Consider the following 15,118-nt stretch of genomic DNA (forward strand, 5'->3'; position numbering starts at 1 on the left):
ATGCATTTTTCTTTCAGAGGTGTTCTTTAAGGATATCCATAAAGTTTTAAAGGTTTAAAGGCCAAACTTGAGAGGAAGATCTGGTAAGGGTGCAAGGGACTTTGCTATTCTTTCCTTTACCCCCATTTTTTTCTTCTTAAATATTTTTCCCATTTGCAGCTTTGCTCCATGAAGCCCCTGAGGCCCGTTAATTCAGTCACCCCAATGCTTACACATTTGGGGTGCAATAAAACGGGCTCCAGATATCATCAGCTCCTGCTGTTGGGTAAAAGTCTGACTAATGTTATTTTGATAAAAACCAAAGACCCCTCCCCCTTCCCCCCAAGGGATTCTGCATTTATTTTATGCTTTAAATTGAACAGAAAGCAGCCATCATTTCATTTAGCTTCTCCTCTTTCTAGCTAGCCTTTGGAAGGTTGGGAAAGGTGGGGTGTACTGTTGGAGCACCCCTATTTTCACATTCCCAGCTCCCTGTCTCTCCCTCCCCAGGCACAGAAAGGCACACAGGCAAACAACAGACTATCTGCAACTCAGTTACCACTGCGAGCAACTACAGCTTTTTGTTTAACTGTGTAATTGCTCTCTCGGTGGGTTGTGGGTTTTCTTTTCCCCATCTCCATTTGTTTTCTTAATAACTGACCAGTACATTTAAATGGTCCTTTCCCTTTTTTTTTCCTCTTTTACATTTAAAAAAAAAAATTAACAAGCATACTGGATGTAACAAGATATGCAGCTAGAAACATTAATCATATTAAAACTAATTAAAAACTGCAAAGTTTGTGTGCATTCCAAGCACTGGGGGTGGGAGGGGGCGGGGAGGCCTTTGGTCTGAGCATTGGCGTTTCCTGAGCGCAAGCAAATGCCTGACACATGGACTTCGCCGAATTCCGAAATGTAGCAAAACAGTGCCTGCATATTTGGCAGGAATCACCACCAGTTCAGGTCAGTGTCTGTTTCAGCAAAAGACGAAGCCCTGCATGTTAACAGAGGAAAATAATTCAGAGGAAAAGGGGGGGAACAACATGTGACATTTTGTAAGAGCAGCACTTGCGTTACCCAAGGCGCACCACTCTGTAAACACTTCCTCCGGTGCCAGTGCCTCAGGACGCATTTTTTCGGGTTGGGGCAGGGGGAGGCAGCGGGAGGGGTGAGGGGGAGGTCAGGCCTTTCAAGCTGTTGGGATATGAATGAGCTAGGGTTCCCCCCGCCCCCCCTTTTTTTTTAACTTCTTTTTACATGTTGAGTGCAATACATGTTTTAAGGAGACACCGGTGAATCTGCGGCCGAAAGGATGGGCGAGCAGTGCTGCAGGACAGCAAACCCCTAAGCAGTGGGAGCGTGGGGCAGAGCAGGAGCACAGCTCCGGGGAAGGGGGTGCGAGTGATGGGCTCTGCAGTGCCATCGCACTACACCAGGTGCAGGGGAGGCCAGCTGGGAAGGGTGGGTGGCCCTCGGAAGCCCCTGCACCTCACCTTGCTTCCACCTTGCTGCTCCATAAGCCTATGCCGTGCATCTCGGTGACTGGTCCCCGATGCTGGGGTGGGACAACCCCTGTCCACTTAGGGACATAGTCTGACAACCTCCTCCTCAATTAATTTAGAAGCAAACCCTCTTTTTAAGCCCTTTCCTAGTAAAAGCAAGAGTAGGTCATTAAGATTTAAAACACTGTTTTGGTCATTGTCTTCCTACTTCTTTCTTGAATTTCAGCACCTTAAGCTGCCTTTGTTGTTGAGGAACTTGCTATTTCTTCAGAAATAGGGCTGGATCACTTGTTATTGTAACACTTCTTGGTGATAAAGTTCAGTCTAAAAATTAAGCAGCTGCAATGTTGCAGCACAAATTAGTTTAATGTAAGCAGTCAGGAGCAGCTGTTTGGCTCGGGACTCCGCTCCGGCGGTGGGGGAAGGGCGCTGTGATGCTGACAATGTTTTTTTCTCTACATAAACATTTTCGGCTGTTGCAGCTTTTGTGCCGATCATGTGACAGTGTCCCTAGGCAGATAATTTATTTCTGTAGCTTTCATGAGCAATCATTAACCTTCAGACACTGAGCTTGCTTTCTGCTTTGTGGCATTTGTTATTTTTTTTTTGTATCCTAACTAGTTTAATTCACAGAGTGTCAGGAGAAAATTACAACCAATTTATAATAGACTGTAATGCATAATACTTATGTTTCTATTAAAACAGACCTTGCTTACAAGACTATTCTTACGGCTTAGCTTGTGTTCATGGATCAGAATAATTATTTTCAGTGATGTAAGTGCAGCTGTCATCATGATACTCCCATAGTGTTTTATTCTGAATGCAAAGCCCTTCAGAGTCCTGATTTGGGACCACCCTTTTGAATTCCCCCTTTGCTGGAGACACTGCGAAGTTTATTGAGATGCAACAGGCTTGGGAGAAAGGGCATAGCATTTATTGTGGTGATTGCTATTCTCCCACCATGACCGGCTGCTGAACAGGTATTGACCGCCATAGAAAGTGTGGCTGGGGGAGAGGCGAGGCATTACTGATAACAATTACAGCTCGGATCTCTGCTAACTTAGTCCGGCGTTTCAGAGCACACCCAGGCGACAGGCTTGGATCACAAAGCGGTTGTGGCTGCTAGAAAAAGACTTCATTTTCATTCCTGTCCATTTTGTTACAGTAAGGGAAACAATAAATTAGGTGACTTTGTCAAGGTCACTGAAGAAATAAGTGTCAGGATAGGAATTTCCCTTTCCCTGATCCTTTTCCCCAAGTCCTGTGCTTTTGTCTAGGGAAGATTACAAAAGAGTGAAAAATACAGTCTTGGGCAAAAGAACTAAAAAGTAAGCAATAAAAAAAGCATGAGGTGAGTGGGGGCAGGGAAGAGAAATCATAAAAAGAGCTGAAAGCCAGGGTGACTGCTGACTTACAGTGAATATAATTTCCCTTCAGATCAGAATGTGATTTTTGCTTTTGTTCACTGCCTGCCTGCCTTATCTTAATTCCTTTTTCTAACTGGTCATTCACTAGCACTGGCTAGTTCATAATTTTTGTACCAGAGAGCAAGATATTATGTTTGTATATGCCTGTGAATAGGTGTAATCTAGACATGTGTACTTTTTAGTTTATTTCTTATAGCTTGTACCATAGTGGAATCAGACGTTTGTGATAGAAGTGCTCCCAACATAATGTTGCAGATACAATGGACGAGACAGACACAGGGTGGAAGGGGACAGAGATGGAAAAATAAAAGGATATTTCCAATGCCCCAAGGGAAAAAAAGGATGTTATCATAATCTGGTCAATGAAAGAGCAGTACTATCCAGATAGTTCAACTATTGCTTTATCTCTTTAGGACTCAAATGAAACTTTGTCCATCCTATGATTGGCCCTTAACTTTTGAAAAAGGCATGTAACTGAAAGAAGACCAAAACATATGCTGAAGTCTGAGATGTGGCAGTAGTAGATGCTGTACCATCTTGTAAAACATACAAATGGGTGGATGGATTTTTGCTGTCAATGTCAAGAAAAAATATTGTTTCCTCATTAGTTAAAAAAAAGGTCTGAAATTGGTGTTTTACTGATGCTAGGTTTCCGTGTGGAAAGATGAATGAATGAGTAGCTCACTGTTTGAAGCCTCCATCTTTCAAAATGCTTAATGAAAATGAAAGTACAAGATATGGTAAATGTAGACTGAAATCAGGGATGAAAAAGCAGAAGCCTGGGACGCCCACTGAAGGGCAAATGGGACTACAGAGGCGCTTGGTATGGTGTTACATGTAGAAGTGGGTAACATTTCTGGATGTATTATGAGTGATTTAGGAGTTATCATCCCATTGACTTTTGACTAGAGTCAGGATGTAACTGCCTAAGTCAATTCTGAAAATGGGAATTAGATTTCTAAGTCATTTTAAGGTGCTTTTGAAATTTTTAGCTCTAATCCCAGGTTGATTAATTTGTAACAAGGTGATTCATTCGTATCTTTCTTGTCTTCAGAAGCCTGAATGACACATTTGAGATGCACTCTAAAAGCACAGGTAATAGTCAGAGTGCTACCTCAGCGACTTTAAAAGACGATTAATTTGAATTCATGCTTTTATTCACACTTTTAGAGGATTCTGAAATTAGTAATAGCACTTTGGAGCTGCTTGGTTTGAACTGTCACTTCCATGCCCTTGCCTTCATAAAGGTTTTCCTATTTTTTTCTTTCTTTTTTTCTTTTTCCTGAAAACTGTCCCTATGCCTCCCCATTGCTAACAGCAATGCAGCCCCTCTGGTCAAGCAGGAGTTCTAAGATAGTAGCTGCTTTGCTGCACGGAATGGCTGAGTAGCTTTAGACAAAACAATGTCCAGGAACCTGCTGGGAACTTGTCTCTACTAGTTTTCACTGGGAACTACAGGTACTTTTGCTGGAGCTGCCCTACCATGTGCAGTGCTGGGAGAAAGGGCTGGTCAGACAATTAGTAAGAGAAGACTTTCTTACAGTAAATTCAAGCCACCTTACCTGCTAGTAATTTTTTTTTTGTTATTACTGTCTGTCTTGGTTTGAAAACAAACCAATGGGAGATCACAAGTCAAGACTGAAATTAAAAATAAGTGAAATAATACAAGGAAAAGCACTGACAAAGTCAGATACAACCTAACACCCTGTTAGGGTGGTAGTAGCAGTCCAACTGAAGTAGTCCAGTTGAAGCGGTGATCCTGTGAAGGTCTAGTCTCCAGCTGAAGATCCAGTAGTAGCTCTGGTCCTCTGGGAACCCAGTAGACAGGGCTGGCTCAGGCAGTTCCAAGGCCAGCTTATATCCAGGTGGGAACACCTGGCTCCTCCCTCCTCCGCAGAGCATCTCACAATGGGATGAGATAAGTCCATGAGTCACACGGTGGGTCCCTGATGGCCCATTGCCTGTCATGCGGGGTGGGTCGTTAGCAAGTGATAATAGCTAACGGATGGCCCATTGCCTGTCATCCGGAGTGGGTGATAGCAGCTAATGGCCCACAGCTGATGGTAATAGAATACTTAACTACATCAATATTGCAACCTAGGACATTATCCACCCCTTATTCTATTACCATCTACACAGTTCTCACTTAAGATAAGGTCTCCTTGTGGGACACAACGGGTTTCTCCATCTGCCTGCATCACCCACCAAGTATAACCAGGTCCTTGGGCAAAAACCACTCCACGGATGGGTTTGCCTTTCCCTGAGGTGGGACTAATCCAAACAGTCTTTCCTAAAAAAACCTCTTATGTGTACCACAGGGACTTTATCTCCATCCACTGTGTGCAAAGGTTCGGACTCGGCAGGACCGGCTCGATTGATAGAACCCCTTGTGTTAACCATCCAGGTGGCCTTTGCTAAGTTCAGTTCCCAATTTTTGAAGGTTCCCCCGCCAAGTGCCTTCAAAGTTGTCTTCAGTAGTCCGTTGCACCGTTCAACTTTCCCGGCAGCTGGTGCATGATAGGGGATGTGGTATATCCATTCAATTCCGTGTTCTCTAGCCCAGGTGCTTATGAGGCCATTCTTGAAATGGGTTCCATTGTCAGACTCGATTCTCTCAGGGGTACCATGTCTCCACAGGACTTGCTTTTCCAGGCCCAAGATGGTGTTCCGGGCAGTAGCATGAGGCACAGGGTAGGTCTCTAACCATCCCGTGGTTGCTTCCACCATGGTCAACACGTAGTGCTTTCCTTGGCGGGTTTGGGGAAGGGTGGTGTAGTCAACTTGCCATACTTCCCCATACCTGTACTTTGACCATCGTCCACCATACCACAGAGGCTTCACCCGCTTGGCCTGTTTGATTGCAGCGCAAGTCTCACAGCTGTGGATCACCTGTGAGATGTTGTCCATGGTCAAGTCCACCCCTCGGTCACGAGCCCACCTGTATGTTGCATCTCTCCCTTGATGACCAGAGGCATCATGGGCCCAACGAGCTAGAAATAACTCTCCTTTGTGCTGCCAGTCCAGATCCACCTGTGACACTTTCACCTTGGCAGCTCGGTCCACCTGCTCGTTGTTACGATGCTCTTCATTAGCCCGACTCTTGGGTACATGTGCATCCACGTGTCGAACTTTCACAGTCAGCTTTTCTGCCCGGGCGGCGATGTCCTGCCAAATCTCAGCGGCCCAGATGGGTTTTCCTCTGCGCTGCCAGTTAGCCTTTCTCCAGCGATCTAACCATCCCCACAGTGCATTGGCTACCATCCAGGAGTCGGTGTAGAGATAAAGCCTTGGCCATTTCTCTCGTTCGGCAATATCCAAAGCCAGTTGGATGGCTTTAAGCTCTGCGACCTGACTCGATCCACCTTGTCCCTCGGTAGCCTGTACAGCTTGTCGTGTGGGGCTCCACACTGCAGCTTTCCACTTCCGATCTGCGCCTACAATTCGGCAGGACCCATCGGTGAAGAGGGCATAGCGTCTTTCACTCTCCGGCAGCTCGTTATACGGGGTGCTTCCTCAGCACGTGCTACTTGCTCCTCTGCTTCTTCTGAAGATAATTTAAAAGTCTCACCTTCAGGCCAGTTTGTTATAATTTCCAGAATCCCAGGGCGATTTGGGTTTCCAATACGGGCGCGCTGTGTGATGAGGGCAATCCATTTGCTCCACGTGGCATCAGTGGCATGGTGGGTAGAGGGAACCCTTCCCTTGAACATCCACCCCAGCACTGGCAGTCGGGGTGCAAGGAGAAGTTGTGTTTCTGTGCCGATCACCTCTGAGGCGGCTTGGACTCCTTCGTAAGCTGCCAAGATTTCTTTCTCGGTAGGAGTGTAGTTGACTTCAGACCCTCTGTAACTTCGACTCCAGAATCCCAGTGGTCGACCTCGGGTCTCACCAGGCACCTTCTGCCAAAGGCTCCAGGACAGACCATGGCTCCCAGCTGCAGAGTAAAGCACATTCTTTACCTCTGGTCCTGTCCTGACTGGTCCCAGGGCTACCGCATGAGCGATCTCCTGTTTGATCTGGGTGAAGGCTTGCTGCTGTTCAGGGCCCCAGCGGAAATCGTTCTTCTTGCGGGTTATGAGGTAGAGAGGACTCACAATCTGGCTGTACTCAGGGATGTGCATTCTCCAAAAGCCTATGGCGCCTAGGACAGCTTGCGTCTCCTTCTTGTTGGTTGGTGGAGACATCGCGATGATCTTATTGATGACCTCAGAAGGAATCTGACGCCGTCCGTCTTGCCACTTTACTCCCAGGAACTGGATCTCTCGGGCAGGTCCCTTGACTTTGCTCTTCTTGATGGCGAAACCGGCTTCCAGGAGAATTCTGATGATTTTCTCTCCTTTCCCAAATACTTCCGTTGCTGTGTCCCCCCACACAATGATGTCATCAATATACTGCAGATGTTCTGGAGCCTCACCCTTTTCCAGTGCAGCCTGGATCAGTCCATGGCAGATGGTGGGACTGTGCTTCCACCCCTGGGGCAGTCGGTTCCACGTGTACTGCACACCTCTCCAGGTGAAAGCAAACTGAGGCTTGCACTCTGCTGCCAGAGGAATGGAGAAAAAGGCATTGGCAATATCAATGGTCGCATACCACTTTGCTGCCTTGGATTCCAGTTCATACTGAAGTTCCAACATGTCCGGTACAGCAGCACTCAGTGGTGGTGTGACTTCATTCAGGCCACGGTAATCCACCGTCAGTCTCCATTCTTCACTGGACTTACGCACCGGCCATATAGGGCTGTTAAAGGGTGAGTGAGCCTTGCTGACCACCCCTTGGCTCTCCAGATCCCGAATCATCTTATGGATGGGGGCCACAGAGTCTCTGTCAGTGCGGTATTGCCGGCGGTGCACTGTAGCTGTAGCAATTGGTACCCGCTGTTCTTCAATTCTCAGTAGTCCTACAGCAGACGGGTTATCTGAGAGACCGGGCAGGGTATTCAGTTGTCTTATGTCTTCCGTCTCTACAGCTGCTATCCCAAAAGCCCAGCGATGTCCCTTCGGGTCCTTGAAATATCCACTCCTGAGATAGTCTATGCCGAGGATGCATGGGGCGTCTGGACCAGTCACAATGGGGTGTTTCTGCCACTCGTTCCCAGTTAAACTCACTTCAGCTTCCAGTACAGTCAGCTGCTGGGATCCTCCTGTCACCCCAGAAATGGAAATGGATTCGGTCCCCACATACCTGGATGGCATCAGGGTGCACTGAGCGCCGGTGTCAACCAAAGCCGTGTATCTTTGTGGGTCAGACGTGCTAGGCCATCGGATCCACACAGTCCAATAGATCCGATTATCCCTTTCCTCTACCTGGCTAGAGGCAGGGCTCCTCTAATCCTGTTTTTGGTGCACGATGTTCTTCTGTAAATGTGTTCCTGAGGTTCCTTCAAGAGGATCAGTCATATTATCATTTCCATTCTGTCGGGGGTTCTGTCCACAAGAGACTGGGGCAGTGTTGTACCTAGATGAGCCTCCTGAAGTGGATGTTTCCTTTTTCAATTCACGTACCCGGGCTGCTAAGGAGGAGGTGGGTTTCCTATCCCACTTTCTCATGTCTTCCCCATGCTCCTGCAGGAAAAACCAGAGGTCACGTCGCGGGGTTTGTCTTCTTTCCCTGGCTGGGGGACGTCTGCTCCTGATGGCAGAGACTCTGGTTGGTTTCGGTGTGACATGGAAAAATCCTTCTTTGAACTCTTTCCTTAGTTTCTGGAGGCTCTCTTCAATCAAGCTCCGGACTTGCTCGACCAGGTTTGTTTCCACTGATGAGACCTGAGTGCGTAGTGGAGCGGTGACAGTGTCCTCGTAAATTCTCAGTTTGTTTGTTAACACGCCCACCTGGTCTTCGCCTTCCCTCCACTGCAGTGTTGCCAGGTAACGAGAGTATATCTCTGGTCCGAGCCGCGCGAATCTTAGCCACATTTGTGAAGTGCACCGGACATTATCTGGGCTCTTGGGGAATCTCTCATTGTCTGAGAAAATGATCTCTAGCACAGCCAATTCCCTCAGGCATCGGATACCTTGTTCTATTGTGTTCCATTTCCTTTGGTGCATCTGGAGGTCTTCTTTGCACAGGTATCTGTCCTGTACACTCAGCAGCAATCGCCGCCAGAGGCTGAGAGTTTCCTGGGTTTTCCCAATCCCTTGGTCAATGACCACATCCTGAGACAGGGATCCCAGTTGTCTGGCCTCACTTCCATCCAGAATAGTGTCATTAGCTGCGGCGTCCCAGATGCGGAGCAGCCAGGTCAAGATGGACTCATTCGCCTGCCGGGTGAATTCCCTCCGTAGGTCACGCAGCTCCCCCAGGGATAGAGAGCGAGTGATGATCTCCGGCTCTGTCTCTTCTGCTGGGTGAGATGGTCCTGCCGCATCCTCATCAGTCGCTGTGCGGACTGACTTGCTCTTGGATTTCTTTTTCTGGACGGGGGCAACCGCTACTGGCTTTGGCTGTTCTGATTCGGCAATGGTCTGTGTTGAGACATTGACTGCTCCTTTGGTTCTTTTCCTCTTGCCTGCTGACTTGTTTCTTTTCTCCTCCTCTTCGAGAAGACGCTGTACAACACCAAGTATTGTTCTGTTTCTCAGCATGAGGTACACTGTGCTGGTCGCAGAGAAGAAAGAAAACAGAACTAACAGGAAGATTATGCCATCCTTAGCATCCAGAGAGAACTCAATATTGTCAAAGATGGCTGTGCCTGGCCTGAAATGCTGGAAGAAACCGCTCTCTCCTCCTAGCCCCAGAGGGTGGGTGCGATTGCTGAGGAGGTCCCAGACGGAGCAGCTCAGGTTAGGCCGGGCAGACAAAGTCGAGTAAATATACCGAATGGTGTTCATCGCCTCACAGGTTACTATGCAATAGGCATAATAAACCAATAGAGCAATTTTCATGCCATGCCCTGATCGTAACAAGAGCAATACAACGGGCAGATAGTTTCCCATTTGAGGAAAGATATAGAGAGCGAGATAAAGCACCCATATAGATAAGCTGAGCATCGTGGTGATAGGATTTCTGAGTTTCCCCAGGTCGAGCCCCACGTTGGGCGCCAAAATATGTCTTGGTTTGAAAACAAACCAATGGGAGATCACAAGTCAAGACTGAAATTAAAAATAAGTGAAATAATACAAGGAAAAGCACTGACAAAGTCAGATACAACCTAACACCCTGTTAGGGTGGTAGTAGCAGTCCAACTGAAGTAGTCCAGTTGAAGCGGTGATCCTGTGAAGGTCTAGTCTCCAGCTGAAGATCCAGTAGTAGCTCTGGTTCTCTGGGAACCCAGTAGACAGGGCTGGCTCAGGCAGTTCCAAGGCTAGCTTATATCCAGGTGGGAACACCTGGCTCCTCCCTCCTCGGCAGAGCATCTCACAATGGGATGAGATAAGTCCATGAGTCACACGGTGGGTCCCTGATGGCCCATTGCCTGTCATGCGGGGTGGGTCGTTAGCAAGTGATAATAGCTAACGGATGGCCCATTGCCTGTCATCCGGAGTGGGTGATAGCAGCTAATGGCCCACAGCTGGTGGTAATAGAATACTTAACTACATCAATATTGCAACCTAGGACACTGTCTTAATCTACTGTTGAAAAGCTGAAACTGTAGTAATACTGGTATAGATTTGGCCAAGACATTATATATAAATCTAGATATACTGCTGTCTTACATCAGCAACATTATTGCAAAGGTCAATTTGCATTGCTCCTGTGAGCCTCTGTGTTTTAGGGTGTAACTGATGACACAAAATCCTTTCTGAATTGAAAGGAAGACTGCCAAGCCTATCTGTGGGACTTCTTGAAAACATTAGTGCTTACCAGAAGCAAATCTAAATATTTGACTTGACTGTACTTTCAGAATTGAAGGATCTGATGATCACAACAAATTTACTTTCATTCCCTGGTACAACTGCAATCAAACATGTCTCAAGTTAATTCAGAAGGCAATGGCTGGTATGTACTGTTTGGAGTAAGGAAACCTTGGCTTTCTTACATGTCTTCAAGGAGAAAAGCAGAGTAGAGGGACTGAATGCAACATAAGTTTGATTTATGGACTAATATCACCAACTTTTGACTGTGGAAATTATTTTGTGGAATGATTTGTTTCATGCAGTTTCAAAATAATCTCCCTGAGTGCTAGGAAGTCACCTAAGTTTTCTGAGCTGAAGGCTGGAGAGAATCATGGTCCCAGGGAGCCATCCCGCATTTTCCAGTGTCAGCAGTCTCACCCACTACACATCATTTGATGTAAGGATTCCTAAAAGGTCCAAAAAGGAATACTGGGGACGTCCAAGTATAAGGGAAAACATGCCTCTAAGAATATAGTCTGAAACTCTCTACTCTTAGTCACACAAGAGTAGAAGAAGGGTAAAACTTTATCACAGTCTGAGCTGCAGCATCTGGGCTTTTTTTCCCTGAGTCCCTTGTCTGGAAAAAGTGCTGCACATCATTTGGTCCTTGAGGAATGGAGTGCTTTACACTGAGAGCGACCCTTGCAAGCCCTTCTGGCTCACTGGCCCTTCTGTTGTTTAGGACATCAAGCCCTGAGTTAATGAGAGACAGAGTTTTTCTCCCCAGTAGCCCACAACTGTAGAGGGTGTATCTAGAAGATCTGAAGACTACCGTGAATTTTACCACCATCAGTTCCCTGAAGTTGCTTTTTTAAAAATAAACTGATAAAATATGAATGTGTGTATAATACTTAAACATATTCTTAACCAGATCCCAGACTGTGGACCATGCTCTCAGGAGAGAATGATAAAGCAGATTGATTTGTGCAGTAATAGAGCTAGGAAATGGTGACAAACACAGGGTAGGACTGTGTATGTAAACCTGCTCTTTGAGGGCTTGAACTGGTAAATTTCTTTCCCTTGCATTTTTCATTGCTTAGAGAGGGAAAAAACAACAAACACCCTCAAAAGGCAAAACCACAAGACAAAACCCTAACCCAAAACCCTGCAGAGGAAATGAAACCACAAGAATATTTTTCACACTAGCTAATATCAAGGGTCTGCCATGTTCACAGCAAGCCTAGAAGTTCACAGGTGCACTGTACCATTCTCCAGAATGCATTGGGCTTTTTCTCTCTTGATATACACAGGTGTTTTAATGTAGTTTTAACCATTTATTTATTTTCACTTTTATTTTTTACCACCTGTAATCCATGCATTCTTTTCACTGCCATGCAGCTGACTAGACCCAGAGGCTTCACAGTGAAGAAATCTTTCATCCCAGACTGTGTATAATGTAGGGAAAGTTGAGCAAAATGAATTTATTTTCACAAGAACAAGTGATAGTCCTTATTTTCACAAGGACTTTTAGTTTACGAATCAGTATTTAATTTATATGAACTGCAACACATAAAACAAGGGAGGAGTTAGCAGAAACAGGAAGGAAGTATCTAGAAATCTGTTTTGACAGAATTACCCCCCACCCCGAAAGATTTTTCAATAAAGCTTTAATTTTCTTTACAGGGGATTGAATGTTAAAGGTGTTAGATACCTGAGAATGGGTGAAAATAAAGAGGGGCAACATGCATAATATTAATTAACAATATTATTTAAGTGCCTACACAGTTTTCTCTTGCTACACTGTCTACTTGACATCATCATCGATAAAATTTAATTGGCTCTTCTACAAATGCCTTCTCCCAGAGAGAATGAAATACCCAAAATATAGCGAAATGGAGAAAAATTCCCAGAATCTCCCAATTAGGGAAAGTTTCAGAGGGAGGTATAAATAGAGCATAATTGAGACTTAAGTGGTACATACCTTTTGTGACCTTTTGCAGAGAACATATCCACCTTAGCTAACTATTTGAGCAAAGATATACTTGGTACTGGTCCTGTAGTAAATAAGACATTCCTTCCCTTTAAATGTGAACTACTGTGTGATTTGCAGCCCCAGCATGTCAGTTCAGTTTTCTTGGAGGGGAAGAATCTGGTGTCTGTAAGCTGATTTTTAAGTGCTTAAGTGGATTTGAGAAGCAGGCAGCCATATACTTTGGGGGAAAAAAAAAAAGAACCCCTGAAGAAAAAAATTGATTTTCAGATTTCCCATTCAGAATTTAAAAGCAATTCTCTTCATGTGCTCAATATGTAATAAAAAAAGACCTATTATAGGCGATCACTGCTCTGAGTTTACACCCAGTTTCTTCAGTGGAGCTCGGATTTAGCCCAGTATCTGCCTTAGGAAAGAAACATGTATGTGCAATGAAATGATGGAATTTGATGTAATACAGAAATAGTCCAACCAAGTATAACTAGAAATAAGGGGATGAAAGGAAAAAAAAATCCATGCTGATAATGAGGAAAAATTTCACAGCAGTGAGGTCTGTAAGTCTGCTGAATGGTCTCCCAAGGGAACGAGTTGAATCCTCATTGCTTTAGTTATTTTTTAAATGAACAAAACAGTCAAAATCCTTGCAAGGAGACACTCTTAATTAACAAGAAGACAGGAAAAATGACCTAATGGATCTTTTTTTCCATCTCCACTGTTCATGAGTATTATTGTAGGCAAAACCAGGTTTGGCAATAAAATTATGGATTTCCAATTTTCACAGCAATTTTGCAGCACTCTTATTCCATAATAATAGCAGTACTTTCCCACTTTTCATTTCCCTCTGTAAACTTTTGAGTCTTACTCTTCCTTCAAAGAGGGCTATTTTGTAGACTCTGACTACACTCTGACTACAACCAGCTGTCAGGTAGCCTAATTTACTTTAAATAATACTGCTTGTAAGTATAAGATAAATATTTGGACCTTGTGCCTCATGATTTTCATCAGGAACTCTTCAGTCAGACCTCAAGTCCAGGGTAACAGTACTGAGCAAAATGTCAATGCCTGTATCTATGGGTCATTTTGTGAAATAAGGGGCTGCAAATACAGCCAAGTGTTAGGCTTTTGTTGATTTTTCACAAACATAAATTATGAAGGCACAACATGCACACATGCATGACATCTTTGTGATCAGTATTTGGGGTTCCTGATATGATTTCAACACTTTTCTTCTTTCCATAGGAACCAGTCTTTGACCTGGAGAGTTTTCACACTAGCAAGAGGTCCAGGCAAAGGTGATTCCTTCTCCTCTGTCCAGGCATCCCTGGTACCCATCAGCGCCCTGCATCCCTTCCCTCGTTCTCAGAAACCCCACACTGACCTAAATGGTGAGCTAGCTCAAACAAAGGGTAACTCAGCAAGAATAACAGGTAAGAAATAGTGCAAGGAGAGCAGCAATAACACATGGTCCTTTATGGGCTTGCTCCTCAGCAGCTGGATTTTTTTGGTTTTTTTTAGATGATAGTGACATGAATTTTGATGCTTAATACTGATGTAAAAACTGAAGTGATGCTGCAATGAGTCAGGTCCTACTTCTTCAAAATGCTGTGCAAATATTTGCCAGTTACTCTTCCCAGCAGCCAGCAAGCTATGCAACCTTGTTGCTGCTTTATCAGAAGACAGATTGATGGAGGTAAAATGCAGGAAGTTCTGACTTATGTTACAGTCATACAGCAGGGATGGGCAAAGGGCATTACGTCCGTCATAATCAGCCCCAGATAAACCTGTGAGTAGTATGACCAAGATGACTAGAGTATAAAATAGAGAGAGACATGGTGCTTATGTATATTTATTAGTGATTTACTGAGATGAGCGTTCATCCCAAGAGTTAATCCAGGAATATCCAAACCACTGTAATTATCCCTGCACAAAGGCTCTCTATTATTTGCCTGTTAAGTAACAAAGCCTTTTCATTACCTGGCACTGACATAACTTTAGCTGCAGTGGTAGGTAGGCAGTGAACGAGCTTCCCCTGTTTGTGGGGGATGGGATGTCATGGGATGAAGCCCTCCCCTGTCTGTGCAAGTTCTAGCAAAATACAAATGGGATGGCCAAACTTTTCTTTGAATAAAAATGACTGTCATTGCTAATATGCCAAATTTTGTGTATCACAAACAGCTGAAATCTTACGAACAGTACAAAAAGAACAAAGGAGCAAATTCCTATCACACAGAGAAATGAAAATGTAGAAGCACTGGCCACAGGAAAGTAACTGTATTAAAACTGGGAAAGGATCCAAAATCTGTAGTAGCTCTCTAATCTGCAACACAAGAGCAAGGATTTTCATTATGTTTTGCATTCCACATGCGCCTTTGCTTTGGAGCTCTTATGCAATTGTTGATGCAGTAAAACCATTGTATTCATAATGATTTCAAAGATGTGGATGCTTCC

The 15,118-nt window shown here is 44.9% G+C and overlaps 1 long non-coding RNA gene across 5 annotated transcripts in view; it reads left to right on the top strand.

The window, feature by feature from the left end:
• The first annotated feature begins 808 nt into the window (after window positions 1–808).
• LOC146439675 (uncharacterized) overlaps window positions 809–15,118 on the top strand; it is a 91,646-nt gene continuing 77,336 nt past the window's right edge. For all 5 annotated transcript variants that reach the window (XR_014850874.1, XR_014850871.1, XR_014850873.1 and 2 more), the window contains exons 1-3: window positions 809–942; window positions 10,749–10,843; window positions 13,910–14,097. This is a non-coding gene — a long non-coding RNA (uncharacterized LOC146439675). The remainder of the gene's footprint in view (window positions 943–10,748; window positions 10,844–13,909; window positions 14,098–15,118) is intronic.

The sequence above is a fragment of the Lichenostomus cassidix genome, chromosome 3, assembly GCF_008360975.1.
Source record: "Lichenostomus cassidix isolate B80296 chromosome 3, HeHo_3.0, whole genome shotgun sequence".
In the NCBI taxonomy this organism is placed as follows: Eukaryota; Metazoa; Chordata; class Aves; order Passeriformes; family Meliphagidae; genus Lichenostomus; species Lichenostomus cassidix.